Raw genomic sequence first — 11,233 nt, forward strand, 5'->3', positions numbered from 1 at the left:
CAAGGACGTCAACTAAAAGTTCAACAGAAAAGAATTGGTTCTACTGAAAAGACAATTCATGCTTTGTATAAAAAGTTGAATCTCCCACTTCCTTCAACCTTGTCTGATGCCACGGAAGATGAGCTTGGGACAGGCTCTAGTGATGATAATATGAGTGATTGATATTTGGAGTATATGTTTTTTTGATTTAGATTAAGGAATTTTTAGGTGAATTAGTTAGTACATTTTATTTTATTCATGATATTTGACCTTTTTAAAGGCTTTCTTTGTTTTAGTTTAAGTATTTTTTTTCTTATTTAGTTTGATTACATTTATAGACAAAAGTATTTTAATAATAAATATTTTTTTAACTCTTTTATGGTAATTAACTTTTTCATGAATTTATTATGTGTTTATAATTTCGATGATGTAATATGAAAAAAAAATGATTATGATGATCTTAATATAGAAAGCAGATCGAATGCAATTTATTTTCTAAAATATTTATCTATTAAATAGCAAATTATTTTGTATGAAAATTATTTGAAATATTATATTAAATTTGTAGAAAATTTGTGCGAAAATAATTTTTTGTTTTGTATGAAATTTGTTTCAAATACGTAAATTCTTTTAAATTAAATTTGTCTGAAATTTAATTGAAAAGAAATATTTGATTTGTTTAAAATTTGTTCGAAAAAAATTTGTTATATTTGACTAAATTCGTTAGAAATTTGTCTGAAATAAAGTATATTTTTTGTTTGAAATTTGTCTGAAATACGTTGTCTTTATGTTAGCTAATTTGTCTGAAATTCGTCTAAAATACATCATAATAGATAGAAATTTAGTAGATAAATGCCTATTCAAAATCTGTCACAAAATCGTCTGAAAAAAATTTCGGACAAAATTTCGGACAAAATGTAAATTAGCAACAAGGCTTTTTGGGACAAAAAAAATCGTTCCAATTTTGTTTGAAAGAAAAAATTTGTCTCTAATTTGTTCGAATTTTATTTCAATTTCGTCTCAAAATTCGTCCAAAAAAGCTCTATTTCTAGTAGTGAAACACCCTTAAGAATTTACATGCCCAGGTCTCTTCTTAACACATCTTCACCACAAGCATCTACTAGGATCTTTAATTCTTTTTGAGCCTTTTAATGTTTCTTTCTCATCCCAGTAGTTGATGCTCAGAGCCTTGGGTCTTTATTGCTTACTACTTCTTGGTTCTATGGATATTCAAGGAACACCCCTTAACCTTCTCTTGTTATACCTTCTAAGATTAGTTGCTTTTCATGACTCATTTTCTTTTTAGTTTATTCAAGGTTCTACACTTAGTTTCTTATTTCTTAGTTTATTGGATGATCAATCTTGGCCTTGGTTTCTCTTACTCTTATTTTTGCACAACTCACAGTAACTCTTATAGAGACAAGCTCTACTTTTATTTATGTTGAAATGAAGACTTGAAATACATGGCATTTTCTTTCTTGTAAATTAGAGGACTCATAAAGGCTTCAACATGAAATAAAACTAAGCAGAAAACATAAACTATCCTAGCATGATTATTTATTCAAAAAGTAAATCGAACAAAAGCTTAAAACAGGATTTCAGAAATTAGAGAGTGTCTTGAGCAGCTTTATCTTCAGTTCATTTGCCCCTTTCCTCTGTCCTTCTTCTTGGAAGGGAAGGAGCCACTTTCATCTGGCTTGGAGGAACCTTCTTGTGCTTTGGCATCCTTGGGCTTCCAGAATCCTAGCCTCTTCATGTAAGATTTCACGTTCTCCTTGTGCTGGTATGCTATTTTTTCCTATCTTGAGCTGAGTTCCTCCAATTTCTGCATATAGGTGGGGTAATTGGGGTTCATGTTAGCTACTGCATTGCACAGGTAGCTCAACTTTGTTTGTGCATAGCAATCATATTCCCCTCTGGCTACAGTTCTTGCTTCATAAAGGTGTCTGAATTCAGCAAGACTCTCCATTTGTTGTAATTGTCGTTCCAGAATCATTCACAGGCTGCCTTGCATCTCTCCCCAGTTAATCTGATCTTGCTGCTCCTTGAGGTTCTCAAAACCCCCTTGGAGTTGCTGAATGTTCTGGTTGACTTGGTTCCATTTGTTGTTGCTGAGTCTCCTTGAGTTGATTGACATCTTCTCTCAGATGGTGTAGGTCTCCCTTCATTTGGTGTACATCTCCTTGCAGTTGTTCCCAGTTGAATCCCTCTGGAAATTGTTGATATTGGTAGTTTGGTGGTGGTGGTTGAAGTGCTAGAAAGTGAGGTTGCTCTTCTGCCTCTTCCTCTTCTTGTTATTGTTGTGGTCCATGAGCATGAGCTCTTTGTTCTCTGGCCCTTTAAAGTGGGTAACAGCCACCACTTTGGCCATCTTCTTGGTAGTTATGAATTTATCTTGCTTCACTAGCACCTCATCAATGATCTTTTCAACTCCAGCCTCATCACATAGCCTCTGTATGATGCTGGGAAATGCCAACCTTGTATTGTCACTGGTGCTTTTCAGCACTTTGTTAATATTGTTGGCAATCATCTCCCCCACATTGACATTCTCACCCTTCATGATGCTGTTATGAGCACAGCTCTCTCCTTGGTCACTTTTGAAGTGTTGGATGTGGGGATTAGGGACCTCCTCACAAATTCTAGCCACCCTCTAGCTTGGGGGCTCAAATCTCTTCTTCTTAATTGGTTGGGTATCCCATCCTTATCATTTATCCAATGCACATTCAACACACAAATCTCGTTCAGGATCTCATCAAACCCAGGGTCTTGCTGCTTTATTCTTTCTTCATAGCTCCGGGTGGAGCTTGTCCTCTTCACTATTAGCATCCTCTCTATGCTGGAGGGGCTATAGTCAATGGACTTTCCCCTCACATAGCTAATGTAGCCATAGTGTTGTCCTGGTTGAGGCACAGCATTAGCGTAAAACTCCCTCACCAAGCTCTTTACCACCTTCCTTGGTGGGTTGTATAGGAGTGACCAGCCCCTGCTGTTGATTTCAATGTTGATTTCAGGGTGCTCGTTCCTCCCTAGTTGGAACCCAACTTCTGGAATGATCTCCCTCTCACTCACCCAACCATAAATTAATTTTGGTTGAATGCAGAGAGGAACTTGTAGTCATTGAAAGAGCTTGAGGATCTATAGGTTGGTTTCTTGGTTTTTCTTTTCTTTGAGGCTAAGCTTTTTGGTGGTGCCATTAGGTTGAGAGAGTGTGTTTGAGGTTGTAAAAAAAATAGGAGGAGGTTACAAGAGATGGCAAGCAAAACAAGGTTTTGCTCCAACACCAAACTTAGGACTTGATTGTCCCAATCAAGAGAGAAAAAAAAGAAAGAAGGTAAGGGAAGAGAGATAGTAGAAGGTGAAAAGAGAAAGGAAGAAAAAAGGTGTATGGATTCTCCTTGTGTGTGATTGGGGTTTTGAAGTGGGAAAAGAGTTGGAAAGGTGGGGCTTTTATAATGGGTGAATGGTGTGATATGAAATGTGGAAAATAAAAAGGGTCAAATGTTTTCCCACTTGGGGAGTGGCGCCTAGTGTGGGAAGAGGCGCCAACTCTTATCTCACTGTGCCTTCTGCATGTGTTGAGTTCCAAAGTGTAAGTACACTTTGACTTCCTTGCTTTGTGAGATGTTCACCATGTGGGCCCCATCTTTTCTCCTGAAATTGAAACTGAAACCCCTTAGTAATGACAAGAGAATCCTTCACATTCCTTCTTATCATGAGTGATTCGGATTGCAACTGATGGGTGTCCCTTGGGACACCAAACTTAATAAATTAGTTTCTTCATTGTGTATTTAATGTGTTCATAAGGAAGAAATAACTCTAATCTTTTCATTTTCTTTTGATTCCAACCTCCTCTGAACATATTAGATCACGTTCATGTTCTTGCCCAAAACATTAAGTGCTTTTAAATTGGGTAAACTTGGGCTTGCTAGGTGATCCTTGGTGGTGGCTGATGAGCAGATAATTTATACCCTTTTTGGCATTGTTTTTACATAGTTTTTAGTATGTTTTAGTTAGTTTTTATTATATTTTTATTAGTTTTTAAATAAAAAATATATTTCTGGACTTTACTATGTGTTTATGTGTTTTTCTATGATTTCAGGTATTTTCTGGCTGAAATTGAGGGACCTGAGCAAAAATCTGATTCAGAGACTGAAAAAGGACTCTAGATTCTGTTGGATTCTGACCTCTCTGCAGTCTAAATGGATTTTCTGGAGCTACAGAAGCCCAATTGGCACGCTCTTAATTGCATTGGAAATTAGACATCCTGGGCTTTCCAGCAATATATAATAGTTCATATTTTGCCTGAGTTTTGATAACACAAACTGGGATTTAAATGCCAACTTTCTACCCTATTCTGGCATTAAACGCCAGAACTGGCATAAAAGCTGGAGTTAAATGCCCAAACTGGAACCAGAGCTGGCATTTAACTCCAAGAAAAGTCTCTATATATGAAAGCTTCAATGCTCAGCCCAAATACATACCAAGCAGGCCCGAAAGTGGATTTCTGCATCATTTACTTATTTATGTAAACCCTAGGTTACTATTTCATTATAAATAGGACCTCTTGCTATTGTATTTTTATCTTTAGATCATTTTTGAGACTATCTTTGTATCACTTTTGATCTCTTGATCACGTTTAGGGGGCTGGCCATTCAGCCATGCCTGGACCTTGTTCTTATGTATTTTCAACTATGGAGTTTCTACACCCCATAGATTAAGGTGTGGAGCTCTGCTGTTCCTCATGAATTAATGTAAAATACTATTGTTTTTCTATTCAACTCAAGTTTATTCTTGTTCTAAGATATTCACTCGCACTTCAACCGGATGAATGTGATGATCCGTGACACTCATCATTATTCTCACTTATGAACGCGTGCCTGACAACCACCTCCGTTCTACCTGCAATAGCTTGAGTGTGTATCTCTTAGCCTCCTGGTTGACGATGCATGGTTGCCTCTCCTAACAACAGAGCCTTTTATTCCGTGAGATTAGAGTCTTCGTGGTATAAGCTAGAATTAATTGGCAGCATTCTTGAGATCTGGAAAGTCTAAACCTTATCTGTGGTATTTCGAGTTGGATCTGAGATGGGATGACTATGACGAGCTTCAAACTCGTGAGTGTTGGGCGTAATGACAGATGCAAAAGGATCAATGGATCCTATTCCAACATGAGTGAGAACCGATAGATGATTAGCCGTGCGGTGACAGCGCATTTGGACCATTTTCACTGAGAGGACAGATGGTAGCCATTGACAACGGTGATCTCCCAACATACAGCTTGCCATGGAAAGGAGTACGCATGATTGGATGAAGGCAGTAGGAAAGCAGAGGTTCAGAAGCAACAAGCATCTCTATATGCTTATCTGAAATTCCACCAATGAATTACATATGTACTTCTATCTTATTTTCTATTTTAATTATATTTTAATTATCAAAACCTCAAAACCATTTGAATTCACCTGACTGAGATTTACAAGGATGACCATAGCTTGCTTCAAGCTGACAATCTCCGTGGGATCGACCCTTACTCACGTAAGGTATTACTTGGACGACCCAGTGCACTTACTGTTTAGTTGCACGGAGTTGTGTGAAAAGTGTGCGATCACGATTTCGTGTACCAAGTTTTTGGCGCCGTTGCCAGGGATTGTTCGAGTTTGGACAACTGACGGTTCATCCTGTTGCTCAGATTAGGTAATTTTATTTTATTTTTAAGCTTTTTATTTCTTATTTTTGAAAAATACAAAAAATTTAATAAAATCATAAAAACCAAAAAACATTTTGTGTTTCTTGTTTGAGTTTAGTGTCAATTTTTAAGTTTGGTGTCAATTGCATCTTTTTTATCTTCTTTAAATTTTCGAAAAATTCATGCATGATGTTCTTCATGATCTTCAAGTTGTTCTTGATGATATTCTTTGTTTGATCTTTGCAATTTTAGGTTTTGTGTCTTTTCTTGTTTTTCATATGCATTTTCAATTTGTTAGTATCTAAACATTAAAAATTTCTAAGTTTAGTGTCTTGCATGTTTTTCTTTTCTTAAAAATTTTCAAAAATAAGTCTTGGTGTTCATCTTGATATTCAAAGTGTTCTTGGTGTTCATCTTGATATTTAAAGTGTTCTTGCATGCACTTTTATTTTGATCTTAAATTTTACATGTTATGCATCATTTTTATGTTTTTCTCTTTCTTCATTAAAAATTCAAAAATAAAAAATATATCTTTCTTTATTTCACTCATAAATTTCGAAAATTTGAATTGATTTAGTCATAAATTTTTTTTAAAATTTAATTGTTTCTTATGAGTCAAGTCAAATTTTCAATTTAAAAATTCTATCTTTTTCAAATCTTTTTCAAAAATCAAATTTTTTTCATTTTTTCTTTCATATTTTCAAAAATTTCAAATTGATTTTCAAAATCTCTTTCTTATTTTTGTTTCATATTTTCGGATTTATTGCTAGCATTCAATTTTTAGATTCAAAAATTTCAAGTTGTTACTTGCTGGTGCACGAAATTGTGATCATTAATGGCGCCATCAACATGGTACGCTCAATTGTAATCTCAACTTTTTATCACAACTTCGCACAACTAACCAGCAAGTGCACTGGGTCGTCCAAGTAATAAACCTTACGCGAGTAAGGGTCGATCCCACGGAGATTGTTGGTATGAAGCAAGCTATGGTCACCTTGTAAATCTCAGTCAGGCGGATATCAAAAGGTTATGGAGTTTTCGAAATTAAATAAGAAGAAAACATAAAATAAGGATAGAAATACTTATGTAATTCATTGGTTAGAATTTCAGATAAGCGTATAGAGATGCATTCGTTCCTCTGAACCTCTGCTTTCCTGCTGTCTTTATCCAATCAATCTTACTCCTTTCCATGGCTGGCTTTATGTAAGGACATCACCGTTGTCAATGGCTACTTTTGATCCTCTCTGGAAAATGGTCCGATGCACTGTCACTGCATGGCTAATCGTCTGGAGGCATCACCCTTGTTAATGGCTGCATCCCATCCTCTTGTGAAAATGGTCCAAATGCTCTGTCATAGCACGGCTAATCATCTGAGGTTCTCGATCATGCTGGAATAGGATTCACCCTCCTTTTGCGTCTGTCACTACGCCCAGCAATCGTGAGTTTGAAGTTCGTCATAGTCATTCAATCCCAGAGTCCTACTTGGAATACCACAGACAAGGTTTAGACTTTCCGGACTCTCATGAATGCCGCCATCAATCTAGCTTATACCACGAAGATTCTGATTAAGAGATCCAAGAGATACTCATTCAATCTAAAGTAGAATGGAAGTGGTTGTCAGGCACACGTCCATAGGGAATGATGATGATTGTCACGTTCATCACATTCAGGTTGAAGTGCGAATGAATATCTTAGAAGCGGAATAAGTTGAATTGAATAGAAAAAAACAGTAGTACTTTGCATTAATCTTTGAGGAACAGCAGAGCTCCACACCTTAATCTATGGAGTGTAGAAACTCTACCGTTAAAAATACATAAGTGAGAGGTCCAAGCATGGCCGAATGGCCAGCCCCATGATCTAAGAACTAGGCGTCCAAAGATGATTCAAAAGATCATAAGATGTCTAATACAATAGTAAAAAGTCCTATTTATACTAAACTAGTTACTAGGGTTTACAGAAGTAAGTAATTGATGCATAAATCCACTTCCGGGGCCCACTTGGTGTGTGCTTGGGCTGAGCTTGAATGTTACACGTGTAGAGGTCAATCTTGGAGTTGAACACCAGTTTGTAACGTATTTCTGGCGTTTAACTCTGGCTTGTGACGTGTTTCTGGCGTTTAACTCCAGATAGCAGCGTAGAACTGGCGTTCAACACCCTTTTACATCGTCTAAACTCGGCCAAAGTATGGACTATTATATATTTCTGGAAAGCCCTGGATGTCTACTTTCCAACGCAATTAGAAGCGCGCCATTTTGAGTTTTGTATCTCCAGAAAATCCACTTTGAGTGCAGGGAGGTCAGAATCCAATAGAATCAGCAGTCCTTCTTCTACCTCTGAATCTGATTTTTGCTCAAGTCCCTCAATTTCAGCCAGAAAATACCTGAAATCACAGAAAAACACACAAACTCATAGTAAAGTCCAGAAATATGAATTTAACATAAAAACTAATGAAAACATCCCTAAAAGTAACTAGATTCTACTAAAAACATACTAAAAACAATGCCAAAAAGCGTATAAATTATCCGCTCATCACTTGCCTATTAAGAAAAGTTTCAATCTTTAAATTTTAAAATCATATCTTTTAGTTTCTTGTTAGTCAAGTAATCAACTTTAATTTCAAAATAAAATCTTTTTAAATTTCCTTTTCAAATCTTCTTCAAATTAATTTTCAATCATATCTTTTTCAAAAATCAATTTCAAAATATTTTTTTAACTTCTTATCTTTTCAAAATTGATTTTCAAATCTTTTTCAATTAACTACTTGACTTTTTGTTTGATTTTAAAAGTTTTCTATTCCAATCATATCTTTTTCAAAATCACCTAACTACTTTTCTCTTTCTAATTTTCAAAAATCACTAACATTCACTTTTTCAAAAATCTTTTTAATTAAGTAATTTATTTAGTTTTCAAATTTTATTTTAATTCTCTTTTTAATTCTCGAATACTAGCCAATAATTAAAATAAAAACAAAAAAAATTCTTTTCCCTTTATTTTAATTTAAATTCGAATTATCTTTCTCTCATCTCTTTTTATTTATTTATTTAATCACTAACACTCTCTCTTCTTCTTATAATTCGAACCCTCTCTCTCTCCCTGTGTTCGAATTCTTCATCTTGTCTCTTTTTCATTCTACTCTTCTATTCTTCTACTCATATAAAGGAATCTCTATACTGTGACATAAAGGATCCCTCTTCTTTTCTGTTCTCTTCTCTTTCATATGAGTAGGAGCAAGGATAAGAACATTCTTGTTGAAGCTGATCCGGAACCTGAAATGACTCTAAAGAGGAAGCTAAGAGAAGCTAAAGCACAACACTCTAGAGAAGACCTGACAGAATTTTTCGAAAAAAGAAGAAGAGATGGCCGAAAATAACAACAATGGTGGAGATGCAAGGAAGATGCCTGGTGACTTTATTGCACCCTCTTTTGACTTCTGTGGAAGAAGCATCTCAATTCCTACAATTGGAGCAAACAACTTTGAGCATAAGCCTCAATTAGTTTCTCTGATGCAGCAGAATTGCAAGAATCATGGACTTCCATTGGAAGATCCTCATCAGTTTTTAGCTGAATTCTTGTAAATCTGTGACACTGTTAAGACCCATGGAGTTGACCCTTAGGTCTACAAACTTATGCTTTTTCCTTTTGTTGTAAGAGACAGAACTAGGACATGGTTGGACTCACAACCTAAGGACAGCCTGAACTCTTGGGAAAAGTTGGTCAACGCTTTCTTGGCCAAATTCTTTCCACCTCAAAAGTTGAGTAAGCTTAGAGTGAAAGTCCAAACCTTCAGACAGAAGGAAGGTGAATCCATCTATGAAGTTTGGGAAAGATACAAGCAATTGATCAGAAGGTGTCCTTCTGGCATGTTTCTAGAATGGAGCATCATATGCATATTCTATGATGGTCTGTGTGAATTGTCCAAGATGTCATTGGACAACTCTGTAGGAGGATCTCTTCATCTGAAGACGCCTGCAGAAGCCAGGAACTCATTGAAATTGTTACAAATAACCAGTTCATGTACACTTCTGAAAGGAATCCTGTGAATAATGGGACAACTCAGAAGAAAAGAGTTCTTGAAATTGATTCTCTGAATGCCATATTGGCTCAGAACAAAATATTGACTTTGCAAGTCAATATGATTTCTCAGAGTCTGTCTGGAATGCAAGCTGCAACAGGCAGTACTAAGGAAGCTTCCTCTGAAGAAGAAGCTTATGATCCTGAGAATCCTGGAATGGAAGAAGTGAATTACATGGGAGATTCCTATGGAAACACCAACAATCCTTCATGGAGGAATTATCCTAATCTCTCATGGAAGGATCAACAGAAGTCTAATCAAGGCTTCAACAATGATAATGGTGGGAGAACACGGTTTGGCAATAGTAAACCTTTTCCATCATCTTCTCAGCAACAGACAGAGAATTCTAAGTAGAGCCACTCTAACTTAGCAACCATAGCCTCTGATCTAACTAAGACCACTCTCAGTTTCATGACTGAAACAAGGTCCTCTATTAGAAATTTGGAGGTACAAGTGGGTCAGCTGAGTAAGAGAATTATTGAAACTCCTCCTAGCACTCTCCCAAGCAATACAGAAAAAAATCCCAAGAGAGAGTGCAAGGCCATAACCATGACCAACATGGCCGAACCTGGAGAGAGTAAGGAGGACATGAGTCCTAGTGAGAAAGTCCTCATGGGACGTCCTATGGACAAAAGGGAGTTCCCCTTTGAGGAACCAAAGGAATCTGAGGCTCATACAGAGACCATAGAGATTCCACTAAACTTTCCTCTGCCATTCATAAACTTTGATGAGTATTCTTCCTCTGAAGAGGATGAAGATATTGCTGAAGAGCAAGTTGCTAAGTACCTTGGAGAAATCATGAAACTAAATGCCAAGTTATTTGGTAATGAGACTTGGGAGGATGAACTTCCCTTACTCATCAATGAACTGAATGATCCGATTCAACTGAAATTACCTCAGAAGAGACAGGATCCTGGAAAGTTCTCAATACCTTGTACCATAGGCATCATGACCTTTGAAAAGTCTCTGTGTCACCTGGGGTCAAGTATAAACCTCATGCCACTCTCTGTAATGGAGAAACTAGGGATCCTTGAGGTACAAGCTGCAAGAATCTCACTAGAGATGACAGACAATTCAAGGAAACAGGCTTATGGACTTGTAGAGGATGTCTTGGTGAAGGTTGAAGGACTTTACATCCCTGTTAACTTCATAATCCTGGACACTGGGAAGAATATGGATGAATCCATCATCCTTGGCAAACCATTCCTAGCCACAGTAAAAGTTGTGATTGATGTTGACAGAGGAGAGTTGGTCCTTCAAGTGAATAAGGACTACCTTGTGTTTAAGGCTCAATGATCTCCCTCTAACCATGGAGAGGAAGCATGAAATGCTTCTCTCAATGCAGAGTCAAACAAAGCCCCCACATTCAAACTCTAAGTTTGGTGTTGGGAGGCCATCATCATGCTCTGAGAATCTGTGAAGCTCCATGAGAGCCCACTGTCAAGCTATTGACATTAAAGAAGCACTTATTGGGAGGCAACCCAATCTTTACTTATCTAT

At 36.7% G+C, this 11,233-nt stretch overlaps 1 non-coding gene across 1 annotated transcript; it reads right to left on the bottom strand.

Annotated features, from left to right (window-relative positions):
* Window positions 1-9,419: 9,419 nt before the first annotated feature.
* Window positions 9,420-9,523, bottom strand: LOC112725427 (small nucleolar RNA R71). The gene has a single exon (XR_003164537.1). It is a non-coding gene; the product is annotated as a small nucleolar RNA R71 (small nucleolar RNA).
* Window positions 9,524-11,233: the final 1,710 nt, after the last annotated feature.

Source organism: Arachis hypogaea, chromosome 11 (assembly GCF_003086295.3).
Source record: "Arachis hypogaea cultivar Tifrunner chromosome 11, arahy.Tifrunner.gnm2.J5K5, whole genome shotgun sequence".
Taxonomy (NCBI): Eukaryota; Viridiplantae; Streptophyta; class Magnoliopsida; order Fabales; family Fabaceae; genus Arachis; species Arachis hypogaea.